The sequence below is a fragment of the Thermobia domestica genome, chromosome 5, assembly GCF_964235325.1.
Source record: "Thermobia domestica chromosome 5, izTheDome1.hap1.1, whole genome shotgun sequence".
Taxonomy (NCBI): Eukaryota; Metazoa; Arthropoda; class Insecta; order Zygentoma; family Lepismatidae; genus Thermobia; species Thermobia domestica.
In genome coordinates, this window is record NC_137458.1 from 213082378 (window position 1) to 213098616 (window position 16239).

The 16239-nt window shown below is 37.4% G+C and overlaps 1 protein-coding gene across 1 annotated transcript in view; it reads right to left on the minus strand.

Annotated features, from left to right (window-relative positions):
• Nucleotides 1-16239, minus strand: part of LOC145686391 (putative G-protein coupled receptor CG31760) — an 890751-nt gene that overhangs the window by 462022 nt on the left and 412490 nt on the right. The window contains exon 2 of the mRNA XM_081759667.1: nt 8517-8674. The gene's annotated coding sequence lies outside the window, so the exon portion shown is untranslated. The remainder of the gene's footprint in view (nt 1-8516; nt 8675-16239) is intronic.

Below are 16239 nucleotides of genomic sequence, written 5' to 3' on the forward strand. Positions count from 1 at the left end.
CCAAATGAAATGAAATTATATTTTTTTAGTTCAACGTTTCACAACTATGTCCTTTATACTAAAGGAGACGAACTATTAATGAAAGTGAATGAACGTGAAATAACAGGTGGAATCAGGGAATGTGGAAGTAAACGGGAGAATCCCCGGGAAATATCCGGACACAATATTATCCATCACACGTTCACATGACCTATTTGTCACGGATTCGAATCCCGCCCAAGGTATAGCCGTGTTAACTGTTGTCTTTTCACAATTAGCTCGTTATTCTTCAATTTTCGTCCTCTCCTTCAGTCTACAACTACACTGTAGAATATACGTAAAACTCAAAAATATGCACTAGATATGGATATTTGCCACATTTTAGCTTAGAACTATCTATAGACGAAACTTAAAAGGAAAGGACATGAAAATGTCATCCGGACATCCGAATCAAAGCTACTCCATTCGATAAACATAAAAATTAGTTCACGCACAAAAAATTAGGTGCCATGATCAACGGAGTAACTTCCTGGGGCTCATTAACCCTGTCAGTGTGAAGAAAATCGTAGATCGCAGTGAGACAGCTATTGCATCAACCTGTTCATTGGAAAGTAATTGTTTATAATTCATTCCCTTCAGCATGAAACAAGCTTTCCATAGTTGCAATGTATTGGGATCCATACTGTACTTGAACGGTGAAAATTGGGGAAGGGAAAATTCCCTCCAGAAATCCCTCCCATCAAATTTGTCCTCCTCTGGAGTGGCCCTGGGTAAAAGCACACAATCCAAATGTATCTCGAAAAAATACTATACGGAATAAGAAATGTGTGTACAAAGTTTTGTTTTGAAAGATGGAATAGGTATGAGGAGGAAAGCTTCTACACGAATACGTTCTGTACATACCTTTCCCTCACATCTATTCAGTCTATCAAAACAAAACTCAGTACAATCATTTCTTATAGTATTTAGTATTTTTTGAGATACATTTGGATTGTGTTTACCCAGGGCCACTCCAGAGGAGAGCAAAGTTGATGGGAGGAGTTTCCCCGGTCAAGTACATTATGGGCCCCAATACATAGCACAGCTTGTTTCATGCTAAAAAGAATGAACTATAAACCATGACTTTCCAATGAACAGTGTTGGTGCAATAGCTATTTCACTGTGAGTCTACGATTTTCTTTATATTAACAGGGTTAATGACTTACAGGGACTTACTCCGTTGTCCATGGCACCTAATGTTTTGTGCATGAATATATCTTTGTTATGTTTATCGAATGGACTAGGTTTCATTCAGATATCCCGATGACACATTCTTGTCCGTTTCTTGTTAGAAAATAGGTTGCACTATTAACAAACAGGCCATGATACTAAAAATGGCTGGGTAAATGAGGTTGCTGATGTCGGAAGATCATTCCTCGATTGCTATTTTCGGCTCTACGTACAGTCCGAAACCTACCGAAACACGTAGACTGCTAGTGATGCTACTAACAGATAGAGTATTGCATTGAAACATAAATAATGCTGCCTTTTCGAATCTCAATATTGTTTATTAATAGTTCGTTTGTGTTTACACTATTTCTGATGAAGTAGTTAAAATTGTACTCCTATAAATTAATGTCTTTCACGATATAAAGTGAGACAGACTTTTCGTTCTTATGTACGACAGGAGACAGGACTCTTCTATTAGAAGTAGGCCTCAGGTTGACGATAACTTTTAGAGACTAGGCAGCCACAACCTGAATTCTTTTTTTGTAGTCAATTATATTCATAATTAATTCATGATTTATGATGCTAGTGCTAGTCAAGTATAGTTTACAATAAAGGGTTTATTATTTCTTAATAAATATACTTCTTAAGGCATTGGAATTATTATACAAGATGCAGAACGCTTTGGTTCACGATATAACGTAAATACATTTCAAACAGAATATGAATAGATCGTTGCAAAATGATGAAAAGAGGTACAGTGCCCATTTAAAACAGAGTAGTTTGACTATGAGGTCGACACATGGATTCTACGAAACTTAAAAAAAATAACAGGGTTTCGATACTATTATGAAATATTTTAAATTTTATAGTTTAAGCTCATGCCCTTAATTTTAAATGCAATGGACCCACGAGCTATGAACCCTTCGTTTTACGGACAACTCAATTTATGAATAAGTATTGCGAACAATTTTTCCTTTGACTTGTGAAAAATATTGCGGGAAACCAACACAGATATACGCCTGTACTGACAATTCGACGGACTTAAAAGGCCTTTTGCGCGTTTACCGTGCACATTATTTATCAGAGTTTTGTGTTCAAGAAGTATTTTTTGTTCTTTTTGTACTTTTGTGGTTATAGCCCTCATTTTGTTTTCTTTAATCTAGTTTTACTTATTTGTTTTTTTAAAGAAAGGTTATTTTCATTCTACCTATATTCTTCATAACTGAAAACACTTAAAATGTAAAAAAAAAAAAAAAAAAAAAAACATCACGTTTCTGTAGCTAGAATGGATTGATTGTATTAACATTAATTTCAGAAAATAAATAATTTCGGATTCCGAACAGCGTTACAGAAAGGATTAAGTTCGTAACTCAAGTGTTTACTGTAATTACAAATTTTTCATAGGAGTCACTAAAAACGAAAGGTATCACCACGGACTCTATGCTTTTCTTTGTTAGTAATGATTTTTTTTTGTTAAAAATGCAAGGTCTATAGACCAGCGTATTAACGTTTTCTGTCTAGTGAGTGACTAAAAAAGTCTAGTACCTCTCTTTCTGTCTGATTCAAAAAAAAAAATGAAGTGAAATCTTTCAGTTTTACGTCCGACGGTTATGCCGTGTAGGCTAAAGGAGATAGTGATGATGAGAAATGAATAAAAGGGTGGAATGAAGAAAGTGGAGAGGAAACGGGAGAACCCCGAGGAACCCACGCACATGGTGTTTGTCCGCCACAAGGTTCACTTGGCGGGAGCAGGGTTTGATCCCGGGACCCCATGCACCAGAAGTGAACGCTCTACCATTTTTAAATAGTATTTATTGAGCAATTACATAATAGTTACAATAATAACAATTAGAAAAATGCAACTAATAACAAGAAATACAAAAAATAAACATATACCAGTAGTTAAAGCAAAAAAACGTTCATAGATCGCCTGATAATACTGAGCAAACCAGCGATGACGTTGTGGAACAGGTATACGCAAAAGAGAATAAGATAACCAAGAGATGTATAAATCCAGGGAGAAATCCGTAGAAAGATGAAGAAAAAGATCAGCCGTTGTAATCGTCTACCACGCAACAATATTATGTTTAAGTGGAGGGAATAAAACAAAATCGGGGCGCATATTCATATTGTCACAAGTTATACATTCGGTACCAATGCGAAGGATTCTGGCAAGAATCTGAGTATATTTTTGCCAAAGAGGGTATAACCTAGTACATGTATGAAGACGATGTGAGAGGGTGTCAGTTTGTCCACAAATATCACAGAGGGAAGCAGGAGAAATGTCCAGGGTATAAGCTCGCGCATTTGTTAAAAATAAATTATGCACCAATAAATACCAAATCGAACGTAAGGGGGAAGATACAACTGGGGAACCAATGTTACGCCAAATTTAAGGCCAGTTAATTATTAGGAAATTTACGTACTATAAGAGGAATGCAAGAGGGAGAAGCATAATATTGATATAATTGTGAAACGGTCGTATCTTCAAGCCGAGCCCGTGCGATAAGGCCATATGCAATATCGAGAACTACCGTTTTTAAATAAGGATAGGTCGATGACCATCCGAGAACAGAGACGGGAGCAGTAAGCGTCACGTGACTCAGACAGCGCATGATGTATTGTGACAAAAAGGAATTGCTATAAACACAAAACCCTTTACAGGTTCTATGAAGAAAACGACATCTGGCCTGTAAAGCAATGTCCTTGATACCAAGGCCTCCAACAGAAGGTTGACTGCAAACTACCTGGCGATTTACCCGAAGAGTATGTTGATACCAAAGAAAATATAACATATGTTTGTTTACTTTGTTAAGAATAGCAACCGAGGGCGGGAAAATTTGCATAATAAAATATAAAAGACTAAGAGCATAAATCTGAATAAAAGTGGCACGTTCAAAAAGGGTAAGATTTGTTGTTTTATGTTGATAGAATAAAGTAACCAACTTAGAAACAACAAGATTATAATTTACCGAGATGGTATGTTTAACGTATGGATACCAGGTAATACCAAGAATTTTATGACAAGAAACAGATGTGAAGGGGAAACAAAGAACGTATGTGCTTGGTCGGAAAGGCATAATAATTTAGTTTTATCAACATTGAAGGTCGCAGCTGATGCTTGACTAAATAAGTGCAAATTATATTGAATCGTATCAAGGTCACTTTGAGAATGAAAAAAGAAGCTAAAGTCATCAACGTACATTTGTAGTTTGAGAACCGCCTTATTAAGACAAATACCACCAATTTCACGATAAATTTTACTAATGAAAGGCATAACTGCAATGCTGTACAAAAGGGTGGATAAAGGACACCCTTGAATAAGACCACGTTTAAGTCGAAATGAAGAAGTAAGCGCTCCATTAAGTTTCAATTGTGCCGTACTATCCCGATAAAAAGCGCGAAGCATATTAAAATAACAGGTGCCCAAATGTAATGCATCCAAAACACGAAAAAGATAGTCATGATCAATTTTATCAAAAGCCTGGGAAAAGTCAGTACTTAATATTGCTGTGGCGCGAGTGGGATAACGCTCAAAAAAACGATGGTGTCACGAATATTTGCGAGTGCCAAATATAGGGGGTGTTGGACATCATGACCAAATTGGGCAAAATGTAAAATATTTGGGAGAAAATTACGTAAATGAGAAGCAAGAACCTTGGTTAAAAGTTTATAATCACATCAAGTAAGACTAATAGGCCGGTACTGAGTGACACAAAGGGATTGAGACTGCTTCGGAAGTAAAACTATAATATTATGCGTAAGAGAGGTCCCTAAACATAAGTTGACACAAAAATAATATATAATAATAATAATAATAATAATAATAATAATAATAATAATAATAATAATAATAATTAAAAAGTTCTGTAAAAAAGGAATAGAAATATCAACAAAAGTTTAATAAAATTCATAAGGAAATCCATCCACACCACTAGATTTGTTTTGGTGTGGTCATTATAACATGTTTGATTTCATTTTCAGTAAAAGGGGCATTCAAAACATCTTGAGCCGCAGTTTCTAAGAGAGTGAACTCAGAAAACAAATCATCAGGGCACGGAGAAGAAGGATGTCGGCTATAAAGACGGGTATACTAACGGGTAAAACAAGGAGCAACATTGGTTCCCAACCATAAACGACCCTCCTCATCTTGGATCTTACCGATAAGCCGTTGTTTGCCCCGACGCCTTTCAGCAGTTACTTGAACCAGACCAGGAGATTCAGTGGGCTGACTCGAAATAATTTTACTCCTCACACTAATACCGGATAACTTGGTACTATGTAATGATAAAAGGAAAGCTTTCACCTGTTTAATTTGTGATAAAACAGGAGCCCCTTGTTGATAAGCAAGAAGGTACTCATGCAAAAGTCGGTAATAATAATTATACTGCTCATGAAAGGTTTTACTTCGCTCACGACAATAGTCTCGACAGAGACGTTTAAGGGTAGGTTTACCCCGAGAGTCCTACCACTGCATAACGTTGCGCTTACGTAAGGATTGCTTACTTACTTCATTCCATTTGTGTCGGAGAAGTGCTTGAAAGGATGGATTAGACAAAATACTAGTATTAAGATGCCAAAAAAAAGATTTTCGTAGATATTGTGTTACAGGTAAATTAACAGTTAAAATAACAGAATGATGATCAGAAAAACAGACTGGGACCAGTTCTATGCTTTGAACATGAGGAAGCAAGGATGCAGAGATGAAAAAAGCATCGATGCGAGATGCTCCTTGAGAATGAACATACATATAACCTGGGTCGTGAGGATGAAAATGACGCCAAACATCTACGAGACCAAATTGAGTAAGAACATGAAGTAAATTTGTGGAAGGGGCACGGTTCTGTAAGGAATCTTGATAACCGGGAACTTCATTGTGATCGCCTCCCCAAATAATAGATCGAGTACCAGCATGTAATGCAGTAGCAACGTCATCGCTGAAAAATTTATTACGTTGAAAACGGTTTTGCGAGCCAGATGGACTATAGGAATGACAAAGGTGTATAGTTTCCAAATTGCCAGTAATAATGCGACCCTCAGGATAATTATAAACCTGATCGAGGTGTAAATCACTGCGATAGATAAGTGCAATACCTGTACCTGCTACAGTTCCATTACTAAGAAAAGTATAATTATATAAACCGTGGAAATCAGTAATTTTAACCTCTTGGGCAAACAAAATATCAATCATTCTAGTATTATTAAAGGCAGCAACTGCATCTTGTTTCGTAGCGGAAGATAGTCCGTTAAAGTTTATAGTACCAATCCTAACACCATACATAATATGGAAAATAGAAAAGTAAAAACGTAAAACATAGGGGAGTAATATACAAAATGCAAAGCCTACGCACGAAGCAGAAAAATTATCACACCGCAAAAATTTAAACCAAAAAAAAAATTAAGATGGAGTTTCAGAATTTTGGTTGGACGAAAAGGAGTGTTCATTAGACACAGTGGGCGCCTGCGGTTGCGAAAGTTGTTTAGATCACATGCGGAGAGCAATATTAGGTTCATCAGACAGAGATGAGTCAAGCACTTTTTGAACTTTAGGAGCTTTACTATCAAAGAGAGGGCGTTTCTTTTTCTTCGAAGTATCCAAAGGTAACATCTCAACATTCATCACACTAGGCAAATTTGCGGTGGGAATAACAGAAACACTAGGAGAGGTAACAAGTTCCGAACTACATACTGCAGCGTGTTGTTCATGGACTGAGTGGTCACTTGAAACTTTCACTGAGGGCGTTGAAAGAGACGAGTCCACTACTAACGACATCGCAGCAGCAGCCTCTAAACTATCATCCGAACTTACCTGATTCAATCCAGAAGAAATAGAAGGTAGTATCACACCTGTGCTGGAAACATCAGAAGGCGAAATAGTTACAGAAGTTTTCTCTAAAGAAGGAGCTCCAGGGGTACTAAGAGAGGGATGGTTATTCTCCACATCACCATCAGCACTAGTAGTCTTGACTAGGGAAGAAGTAGAAAGTACAGGAAAAACACTGAAGTTAGTAACATCTGGAACAGCTTTAAGTTGCACTGGAGGCGGAGCCAAGCGTGAATTTGAATCGGGAGGTAGTCTAGAACCTCCAGGAACCGGAACAGTCACAGGAGCACGTTTAGGCAGTCGTTTATCACAGTGAGAAATCAAATGCTGATCACTATCACATCGCGCACAAGTTTTAATTTGTCCAGGATATGTCACCCAGAAACGAAGACCATGAACTGTGACATATGACGGAATGTTCTTTTCGAGGACGATCTTAAGTAATTTCCGCCCGGGTAAAAATGTCCAGTAGAGTAGAGTTCATCGGTAAGACTTAGAATTTCCCCATAGGAAAGAAAAACTTCTTTAAGGTGCAAATCGAAAAGTTCCATTAGAACCGCATGAATGCGGACCAATTTAATCAAATATGAAGCCGAATCAATAGGTAGGTTATACGAACCTACTGCATCAGAATACTTAATAGTATCTGTAAATACATTTAAAATGCGTTCACAATCCTCCTGAGTTTTTAATTTAATATATAATAGCTTACGTGGAAAATCCATTTCTATGCTGAGCACAGTTTCCAAGGGTAACCCAATGGTATCCCTAATCCACTCATGTAAAATAATAGAAGTCGGCACAGTTACCACACTTTGAAAACTGATACGAAGTGTATTGAGGCGAATCGTGTTCATATCGAACTTAAGTCAGAAAACTGAATTCAAAAAAAAAAAAAAAGCTATGTGATAATATTAAGAACAGGTGAAAAATACAATAAATTCAGTCAGATAACACACACACAAGAAAGAGGAACCGACACACTACACTAGCAGTATTAGCTGCTCGAAAGAAACACTAGTGACCTCGAGCGAATCACGCCGAAAACCAGCTCACTCGGCTACCAGCCACTAACTACCATTGAGCCACTGCGGCCCTCGGTCCGGTACTATTATGTTGAAACCACTTAAATCACGTTAGTGAAGTTCTTTGTTTACGGGCTTCGTGAAGTAACAATGCTCTCTTAAACCAAAGTGCCAGATGTGTCATTTAGGGGAGACAGGAGGGGGAAATTGCTCCCCCCGCAAGATTTTGAGAAATGCCTATACTTTAATCCATTGTCTAGTAATATGCTAGTACAAAACATGAAAGTCTTATGTCGGTGGTGCTCTTGCCTCCTCAAACGAGAGTCTGAAATGACGCCGCTGCAAAGTACTCTTGCTAACGAGCCTAGAAGAATAATATTGCTGCCCTAGTGTAAAGCAGTATTATGATATGAGAAATGATAACATTACTTATTGAAATTGTTGAAAGTACGTAAAGATATATTAATACGTTTACTTACCTCGGCGTGACTGCTACGGTGCCGGGTAAAATGTTGACGTGGCACTTGGACGCGTCTGGCACCATCAGGTATCCTCAGTAGCTCCCATAACGCTCTGCAAGGCGGCGGGGATCCTGCCTAAAATATGTCCATCGCGACGGTTCAGGATTGAACGTTTTCTGAAAAAAAAAAACACCATAAATCAAACTTTATTGTAATGTAATTTCGGTTCCTTAGTTCTTTTAATGATATTTCTATTAAATAAGCAATAAAATCTGTTGATATTAAGTTAGTAATAATAATTAAGTTCCCTAACCGTCGTTTCCTCAAGATATGAACAATCATACTTTATACACGAAATATTTATTGCTTTTCACTTTCTGTGGTGCTTGTTTATATTGCTGGTAAGATTCTTTTAGAGCCCCATCTTGTCCGGGCTTGGAAAAAGGAAACAGTCCCAAAAATAAATTAAAGCTTGAACAAAGCAAGTCTTTCCTTACACCAATTCAAGACTATAAGGAGCATAGTAGCTCAGTAGGAGACCACTTGTCTTTGATTTAAGGGATCACAGACTCTATCTCAGGTGGGTTTCAGTAGACAACGAAGTCCTTCATTCACTTTCACTTCTGCAACTATGATAAATCTCTGAATATCCCACCCACTTATCAAATTCTACCAAATTGTTGGCTCATACTTGGAAGGTACAAAATGGAGCAGAAAGAATAATATAAACGTGACATCAGCTTAAAAGGGTATAGAAATTGATCAAATGTATTTCCACTTACTTGTATAGCACCTTAAAATCCCTTTAATCAATTTTCTAGTTTTTTATTGTGTGTGTGCTAACATGTTAGATATGTATGTACTTTTGAAATATTGCAATAGTACATTTTCTACATCAATTATACCTAGTAAAATTGGGGTTGCGGTGGCTCAGTGGTAGAGTAAGGTCAGTGATTTGATGTGAGCTCGTGCCAAGTGGGTTTTGTGGTGGCCTAACGCAAGCGCGTCGGTTTGAGCCTTAAGCGAAGGGGTTCTTTTTATTTCTATATTTCCGTATGAAACCTCAACTATAGAAGCTAGTTTGACAGAGATTATTGACATTAGGTTTAAATCAAGAAATGCTAAAGCAGTTTTCAAGGAGACAGTGTTTCCATTAGCAACATTTTGAACAGTTTCTCTGATGTTAAGATGATTAGTCCGAATCCAATAACAAGTTCTGTATTTTACGTTATATTTTTAATCCGGAGATAATGTGCTCTATGGAAAGTACAAGATTGACACTGTAGGTAAGGAGTTTTACAGATCCATAGTAGGGTGATTAATTTGTAGTTTAAAGTCTATTTCCAGTGCCGTAGCTATATTAGATGTATTTTATGTCTCAACGTGGAACAAAATCACGGATAGTCGAAACACGATCTCTCACTTCGAAGGAACGTTTGCTAACACGCACGATTGTCTCAGAGCTAAAGTAACGGATCACCTTTGATTTTGCATAACAAAGAATACTTACACCTCAACCGAGACTATGCCCTAGGTTTTATGTTATTACAGCTTTCGGATGCCCTGCACAAATCCACAAACCGTAGATCGAGTCTTGTGCCATTCCACCTTTTGTAGAACAATAGTTGAATTGTTCATTCACGTGATCCCCAATTTCCTTCCAGGTATGTTTTATGGGAGTCACTTCCCCCTGGAGCTCTGAGAGTACCCCCTTTGGAGGAGATCAAAATAATACGTCTATAATATAATAATAAATAGAATAGTACCGTATGAAAAAAAATAAGTGCCCCTACGAATAATGAGTGTGCCCTCCTGGAACATTTTTCTCTAAAAAAAAAATAGTGATCCCTAATTCAATCCCCAATGTTGTTTTGCCTGGCATACAATTTCCAGTAGTGCTTGGATTCAACTTTAAGCAGTTGCTCCGTTTTCTGTAGCTTCAACTGACATAGAATTCAAATCAATAAATTACTCTTGCCTGCCTTGCCAAAACTGTTTAATTATCGTCACATTTCTGATCATTACCTTCTCAGCCTGTACAGTATAAACTTGGGACGTAAAACTAAATCAATGATTTTATTTTCTGGCAGCCCTGCAATAAATATGGAACACTACCTTTGTGTAGTTCTGCTTTGTCATGCTATTGTCCAATATCACGGGGGACACGGTGGATCAGTGGTAGAGTACCCCTGATGTATGGAGTCTCTGGTTCAATTCCCGGTCAAGTATGTTTGTGGTGGACAACATCGTGTCCGTGAGTTTTCTCGGGGCACTCCTGTTTCCTCTCAGATTATCATTCCATCAATTCTTCAATCATCATTCACCTGCCTTAATCATTAGTCTGCCTAAGCCTACAGGCGCAATCATAAGATGTTTAACTGAAAGATTTCATTAATTTTTCTCTTCTTGATAAGGAGGTAGCTATGACCCTGGAGCGAAAAACGTCTCCTAGAGCACTACTTCGACAGGCATGGTATCTATGTATGTATACGTAAACTATGTGTTAATACAATTTACATATACTTGTATACTTACATATTTATGTATGTATACAATTCATTTGACGTTGTAAAAATGTTTCATACTAACATCGGAGAAACTGATCAAAAACGTTATTGATGTAAATACTTGTCTTCTTTGTGAACTGATTTAGCATTTCATGGTTTAAACCTAGTGTCTATATTTTCTGCCAAATTTGCGTCTGTAATTGGGACTTCGTTCGAAAGTATAGCAACAAACAAAAGAAACTCTTCTCTTAGGGCTCAAAGCGGTGCTATGGATGGAAAATGTAAATGTATGATAAAAAGTAAGAGGTTAATTCAGTGGAGTTAGCATGGTGTAACCGTCAGTGTTAATAGCCAAATTCCAAGTAAAGTTTTTTTTTTTTTTTCACCTCGGGTCAAGTTCTATTTCGTTTTCTTTCATTCTTTTATAAAATAATATAATTCGTGTAACACTTTCAAATTAATAAGAACTGCGTAAATACGGAAGATAATGTTACTTATTATGTTCGTTAAATACGAGAAGTTCGATCATGTTAAGACACTCTACTCATGGATTGTTAATCAATGTCCAATGCTATTTCGTCCTTAGAATGAAGATAGATTTGTAATTAGAGCTATTATGGCCTCTAAAATGGAAATAGTGAATGAATCCCAGCTTCAACAAATGTTATTAACACTTTATTAAATTGTCATTTTATTAAAATTTGACGTTTCCGTTCCAACCAACACACTTTTTTAACTGCTTTGCTTTGTGAGAAGATGTGCAATAGCGGAGTGGCAACAGCCCAGTGGTCTGCATTCTTGCCTGAGTGCTGGCTGTATTCGGACGTGTGTATCGAGTGTTCCAGGCGGGAGCTATTTTTGTTATACAGGGTCTTTCAAAACAACACTGACAACATTTGGGAGGTGATTCCTGACACTGAGATAAGACGAAAAATGCAGACCAGCCTGAGTGCACAAATGCTTCCTTTCGGAGTTATGGGCTGCCGAAAACGCGAAAAAAATGAAGTTTAAAGGTCCTTAGCGCCAAAACTGTGAGATCTACCGTAGTCGGGTCAAGATTTCACTTAGGAACTAATATGTGCTCTGTCCATATATCCATGTTTTGGAATCCTGCGGTACTTCCGCAACAATTTTTAAAGAGGGAGTTTGGCTACGGACATATGATTTGAAGTACTCAAAAACGCCCTCTATAAAAAGCATTGCGGAAGTCCCTCAGGATTCTGAAACTTGGATATTTGGATAGGGCACGTATAGTTCCTAAGTGAAATCTTGGCCCGACTACGGTAAGTTCTATAGTTTTGGAGCTATGGATTTTTAAAGTTTATTTTTTAATATTTTCGGCAGCCTATAACTTCGAAAGGAAGCATTTGATGCACCTAGGTTGGTCTTTAATTTTCGTTTTATCTTGGTGTCAGGAATCACCTCCCAAACGTTGTCGGTGTTGTTTTGAAACACCCTGTATATTACTGCGTTAATATACTAGTGAGTAAAAACTTCAAGAAACACTGTTCATTGACTGTAATGGATATCTCTTTGAACCGAATTTCCAATTTTACTATTCAGCCGTGTGCTGACTGGTTTGTTCTTATGGTTTGATAGTGTCAATTAGTGAATCTGGGTCGAAATTCAACAAAAGACTGCCAAGCTCGCTTTTGACAGATCAACACGGTTAACTCGCCCCACTACTCTACAGACTCACGAATGGCTTGAAAACATTTTACCTAAACATGAATCAATTTGCTGGGATCCAAGTAAATACTGAAGAGTACTATATATATTTAAAATTTTCTATTACTAGAGTTTTTGATAAATTTCTACGTGATACGCCTCACGAAATCCTCTTTATTCATAACAACGACACAGAAAGTTTACTAAGGTTAATGACATCATGTGACAATATCAAACATACATGTGTCCATCATGTGAGAATATCACACATACATGTGTCTTGATCTTATCGAACTAGTGGTAGTGTCCCTGTATATGACAATGTATCGTTGTCCCCAGTTCATACTGATTCTCCTCGGATCACTCCAGATTATGAATCTGTCTGGGACATTCTAGGCTATTAAGGTATCGGGGTCACCGTGTCTGGTTGGTTCAGATCTGACTATTACAGGGTCATGGGTCACGTAGTTCGTAGCCCATTCCATCACTGATTATATAGTAAACATTCAGTAATCAGGCATATATCAGACCTGGTTGTGTCAGTAATCAGGAGAATTCTCTGATTACAAGAAGGTTATTAAAAAAATAAATAAATAAATAAAATGCCCTGTATTGTACGCGGTAGGTGAAAGTGGATGAAAACGTATTGTTATGTTCGGCGCTCAGACACCAGCAGTGACATATTTTCTCCTCTAAGCTCCCAAGCTCAGCAGAAAGCTCCGGATGACTGGACGAACCGAAGTATCTCACGGCAGTATTATAAGGAGTGTGCTGTATTTAAAAGCACCATCCTGACATTCAAGTAATGGAAATGAGGAAAATACCTCAATAACGATATCCAATCACCAGATTCGAAACGATCTTCCAATTACGAAGCAGAAGTGACAATTAATCATGCTAAACTCATTCAAACAACGTAACTTTACTGTGAACTCTTGTAGAATAACCCTAAAACGAATTATCATTGAACTCAATGTCAGTTGAATTTATTGATTTACGTGCCTCAGAAGCGTGGACAGAATATTAAAGAACTTCAAGTGTGGGATGGTAAACTGCCGCCCACATTCACCTCTGCAGAGAAATTACTAAGTGTCTCCTTGAGAGAAGAGGATATTAACGTCAAAATGAAATCAATAACGAAATGATTGAAATTAAATTGCTGGGATTTTCTTTCTTCAAAGTCAAAATTAATGTTACTTTTTCTTTCATTTTATCAAAGAGTATTAAAGAAATGTCATTGTGTTATCTGTCTTAAAATAATGAGACACACTGCTAAGTACAGTACCATTCAATTACTAACAAAAGGAAAACAGAGTGTACCTACTTTAACCATTAAATGACCTCTATGGGACAAGTAATAGCGTTACATCATTACGATAAAATTGAGTTTCCAATGTTCATCAGTAGAATAATTGATCGCCTACCTTTCATTTAATTCTTAAGGAATTTGATTTGCAAAAGCTCTCTTATATATTAGCCCAGTCTGTCCTGCTGCCCAGGAGACAAACATCTTAAGACCTACTTGATGGCTCACCACGCATTTTGTCAAGAAAGTATGACAGGAATAGAATTCATTGATGGAGCTGATATTCAAATCACAAGCAGTAAAATGCAACCATTTCTAGTTTCAACGATGATACATATAGCTCTGAAAGTTGTATCAGATAATGAAACGCGGTTTCCTGCAATCGATTAAGTGTCCGAAGAACACTTTTCATCTTCATCATTAACTTTGTACTAAAACCAAGGGGCCGCGGTGGCTCAGTGGTAGAGCGTTCACCTCTAGTGGTTGGGATCCTGGGTTCGATCCCAGCCCCCGCCAAGTGAACCTTGTGGTGGACAAACACCGTGTGCGTAGGTTTCCTCACGGTTCTCCCGTTTCCTCCCACTTTCTTCAGTACACCATTTCTCTCATCACTCATCATCACCGTCTCCTTTAGCCTAACCGGCATAACCGTGGGACGTAAAACCTAAGGATTTCACTTCATTTTTTCTGTACTAAAACCGGAAGTAATATAAGTCTACTATATTCTGTACTACAGGAAAGACTTGCTTTGTTTTTCTCAATGAATATTGAAACTGAAAGTAATAGTAGATTTCTACCACTCTTTCGGTTTTAGTACAGGGAGAAGAGTTGAGGTGGAATATATTCTACGGATGCTTTATTCATATCAGAAAACCACTACTCGCTATATATTACAGTTATTACTATATAGTGATCAACGTTAAACCAGGAAGTGGTTGATTTCTGCCTCTTTTGGTTTCAATAGATGGTTAATACAGATGATACATATTCTTAGAACGTTAAATTGATTTTTTTTTTTTTAAAAAAAAGGATCTTCCCGCTATCTTGTATCGCTTTTGCTCTAAGTAGATCAAAATTCTCTGGCTCTGTGCATGAAACCTATAATCCACATAAAAAAGTTCACGGAAAATCAAGTCTAAATGCACGGAAATTTCGCTAGGGTATATTAAAGATTTTTAGACTATGCTACCATCTCTGATGCTTTTGTATTACTGCATATGCAACCTTAACGATTGGATGGATGATGTGTTAAAGGTCTAGCCCTGCAGAGGTACCATTATATAGATGTTCAAACTTTTGTGGGTTATAGGATTCATGCACGCAACCACACAATGGAAACTGGAAGTTGAAGTTAATTTCTATCACTTCTGGTTGTAATAGAGAGTCAAAGATGAAGATGAAATGTATTCTTGGGATGCTTTATCGATTACAGAAAACCATTTCTCTCTATCTGTTACCATTTGTGCTTTATAATGAACCAATGAGGAGGGGGAAAAGGTTTATTTCTAGCACTTCTGTTTTGGATATCAACTTCATTAAAGAACTCGGTCATAACTTTTGATCCTCTATGTCCTGGCCAAGCCAGTAGTCAGCCCAAAAAATGTAGGGGGGGGGGGGCCGATAGAAGTTAGGGAGGCAATCCAACCATATTATAGCTCATCACCATATTTTAGTTCATTTGCAAGCCTACCGCGAAAATTTTAGAGGGACCCAGCAAAAATTTAGGGGTTTGGCCCCCCAGATCCCCCGTGGATACGGGCCTGGTCCTAGCCAAGATTTATGATGATGAATCAGGTAGTTGTTAGGATTTTTTTTTTGTCACCCGGACGAACGGACACAGACTTTGTGATATGACGATATTAACGACAATTGGAGAATGAAACACGATGGCTAAGCTACAGTACGAAAGGTTCCTAGCTCAATTCCAGGTCAAGAGTGTCTGGTAGTCAACATCGCGCCAGTGGATTCTCCTGATTCAGCATCACTTTATCATTCTATAAGTTCCTTTCATAATCACTCACTCTCATTTGTCATCTTCCTCCTTCGTCCTACAGGGCATAAATCATGTGACGCAAAACTGAAGGACATTAAATTTCATTTTCAATGGATGAGACGGATATGGAAGTTTATTCATTTTTCAATTCTCTCTCCTTTTTTCCATTTTTCTTAATTATTTTGCACTTGAAATGGTTTTCTGCATTATTTAGCTTATAAAAAGTACCTGTTTCATTTTTCAACTTATTTATTATACTAAATTTTC